The sequence below is a fragment of the Barbus barbus genome (assembly GCF_936440315.1).
Source record: "Barbus barbus genome assembly, chromosome: 24".
Lineage (NCBI taxonomy): Eukaryota > Metazoa > Chordata > Actinopteri > Cypriniformes > Cyprinidae > Barbus > Barbus barbus.
In genome coordinates, this window is record NC_136752.1 from 2,570,450 (window position 1) to 2,574,076 (window position 3,627).

Here is a 3,627-nt window from a genome sequence, read left to right on the forward strand (position 1 = left end):
CCCCTCCCGCTCTCCAGCTCTGATCAGGCCAGAGAGTGATCTCTGATCTCAGGGCCTACATTCACTGACAGCACTGTCACAACACACCTTTACACTTTGTTTCACACTATTTATTTTTAATTGGGGTTAATATTGTTTTACATTCTGTTTTATATCATTATATTACATTATTTGTGCAAAACCATTTTTTACATAAGTTAAATTTAGATCATATTTAAGAGATTCAGAATCAGAAAGAGCATTATTACCAAGTATGTTTACAAATAATAAGGAATTTGTTCTGGTGACAGAATTTTCCAATACACAGAGACAACAACACACATAGTAAGAAATAAAGGGTCATAAAGGGTCATTGTAAGGTCCAGTTCTCACTATTAATTAAATATTAACTATGACTTTGTCCTCAATAAACTCCTAATTAATGCTTATTAATAATATATATAAATATATATATATATATATATATATATATATATATATATATATATATATATTACTAATATATATATATATATATTATTTATTAAAAAAAGTGTACTCACACCCTCACACTTCGGCAATCAATTTACTATATTTTTTCAAGGGACAATACTGTAGAAATGATACTTGCATATATTTTAGAGAAGTCAATGTGCAGCTGGGATAGCAGTAAAGATTTACTGTCCTCTGAAAATGACTCCACATACAGCCATTATTGTCAAAAAAGCTGGCAACAAAACTGAGTACACCCTAAGTGATAACAGCTATTCATAGGTTTCATGTGACGTCACTGTGTTTTATCGCCATCATTTTTGTGTCAGAATCACAACTGCGTGAGCTGTCAGTCACAGCAACCACAACTACCAGAGTAAGATCAACGAAACACTCCCAGAAGGTTCAAAAGGTTTTAATATGTAACAAGAGTCATCAGAAAAACCACAAACTACAATTTTATTCGATCCCAAAGAGGTTAGATCAGCGGAATAAATTGGCTTCAATCAGAAGGCACCACTGGCAGCTAACGTACGGTCAGAAAAGGATGATAAGAGACCACTGTGATTCTTTATAGGAGAATAAAGGACGCTAAAATATTTGTATTGTACCATATATGTAATTTGTGTCTGTTAAGTGTACACACACACATATATATATATATATATATTTACAGGTGTATAAAAATAATCACAAGGTTCTCAAAGGTTTTATCATATTAAACACTTATAGACTGGTTTATCATATTATTGAATTTGTCATAAAAATAAATAAAAAAATGTCCTGAGTAAATTACCTTTGTGAATGTACTGGCTGCACAAGTGGTGTAATAATTTAGGACATTTTGAGAGCATAACAACTGAAAGTCTGAATCATCAGTCAGTAAAGCATTTCTTTACAATGGCAAAATTTTAAACCTAAATGTTATTGCAGCCATGTAGCCATGAATAAATTAAAATGCATATTTTTAAGTAAAGAGAACTTGGTGTGGGCTGCTTTTGGTGCCTGGAATTGTGCTTCAAAAATGAAATCCAGGATTAAGAATACACTAGAAGTGAAAGAGGTATTCCCTCAGGTAGACTGCATGTTTTCTTGGCTTGCTGGATGTTGGGCTCATGATCAGTAATCACGTTGTTTGCATTAACCAAAACTGACTTGCTGAAATCAAAACACAGGCGGAGAAGGGAAGGAGCAACCAGCCAGGAGCGGATTCTTCAAGCTCTTAAAGCCTTCATTGAGCAGCTACTTTCGCTATCATTGACTAAAAAGTGCTTTGCGCTGATGTCAGTTTTAAATGTACAAGTAATCAGGACATTACAGTCTAACTGTTACACTTGCTGTCATAAAAATACAACCACATCCAGGGATCAGTGTGGGAAATGGTAGTAAAAGTTCATTTATTATTTCAATATATTAATATTATCTATTAAATCTCATAGAGATGTGCTGTGCACGTTGTCACATCGGACACAAATATGGTGGTGAGCATAGCATCTTTGGAACCCATGAATACGTTGTTTAACCATGCAAAGCCACATGTCCTATTCATCAAGTTCATGTTTTTGTCTGCTTGACAGGACTATACAAATTTGTGTATCTTGTTTTAGAGCAGTTAAAATGTGGTGCTTTGAGTACAATTCTCTCATACTGACCACTGGATATTCACCATGGCACCTCATGACACAGAACTCTCTGAAGATTTGAGAATTATAATTGTTGCTCTCCACAAAGATGGCCGAGCCTATAAGAAGATCAGTAACAACCTAAAACAGTTCAGTGGCCAGTGTCATACAGAGGTTTTCCAAGACGAGGAAAGAAGTTGAGTCCTTGTGCTGTGTGTCAGGTGCAGAAGCTGGCTTCAAAAAACAGACGCATGAGTGCTGCCAGCATTGCTTTAGAGGTTGCAGAAGTGGAAGTCTAAGCCTCTTCTGAAGCTGGCTCACAAAAAAGCCTGCAAACAGTTTGCTGAAGACAACCTGGCCAAGAGCATGAATTACTGGAACCATGTCCAGTGGTCTGATGAGACTAAGATGAACTTGTTTGGCTCAGATGGTGTTCAGCATGTGTGGTGATGCCCTGGTGAGGAGTACCAAGAAAAGTGTGTCTTGCCTACAGTCAAGCATGGTGGTGGTAGCATCATGGTCTTGGGCCATTTTTCAACAGCCTGTGCAGCTCTGGTGAACTCCATGCCCAGGAGGATTAAGGCAGTGCTAGATAACAATGGTGCCCCTACAAAATACTGACACTTTGGACACAGTTTTGACGTGTTCACTTAGGGTGTACTAATTTTTGTAATTATACAAAAAGTTTTGCTGAAATGTAAGAGGTGTACTCACTTTTGTGAGATACTGTATGTATTTACGTATGTATACATATATGTATATCTATCTATCTATCTATCCTATCTATCTATCTATATATATATATATATATATATATTACTTCTATCACTACTGCCATGTTCTGCTGTTTGTTGATCAACACAATTTCTGGTTGGTTAGCCATCACCAGTTTGTCAGTCTGGATCTTGAAGTCCCACAGGATCTTGGCTTGATCATTCTCAACTACCCTAGGATGTGTCTTCCATTTTGACCTTGGGACTTCCAGCCCAAATACTCATGGCCTAACTCTAACCCTACAGGTTTCATTTTAAAATCTTACTGTTAACTTCTAAATCTCTTCATGGATTGGCCCCATATTACCTGGCTGAGTTTCTTCACGTTCACACTCCAGCTAGAATGCTGAGATCGGCCAATCTGCTCCTCCTGAATGTGCTTAAAACCAGGCTCTTAACCAGAGGCGACCAAGCCTAAGCTTGCCATTCATATTAGAACTGCCTCCACTCTCTAACACTTTAAAACATCTCTTTCCTTTGGCTTTTCTTTTGAGTTAAGGACATTTTTTATCCCACCAGCTTTTATTATTGTTTTATATCATATGATATACTATGTATTTTAATTATGGTTTTATTGTTGTAATTTGATCTTGTGAATTAATTTAGTCAACCTTGGTAGTTTTAAATGTGCTATATAAATAAAGCTGAAAATGACATTAAGAACTCACTGGAGGATCAAGCCTGACTGGAGGAGTGTTTAATCCATCATCTTTTTTTCCTCTTTTGAGCCTCTTTTCACTTTTCTCTCTGGGCACACTGCA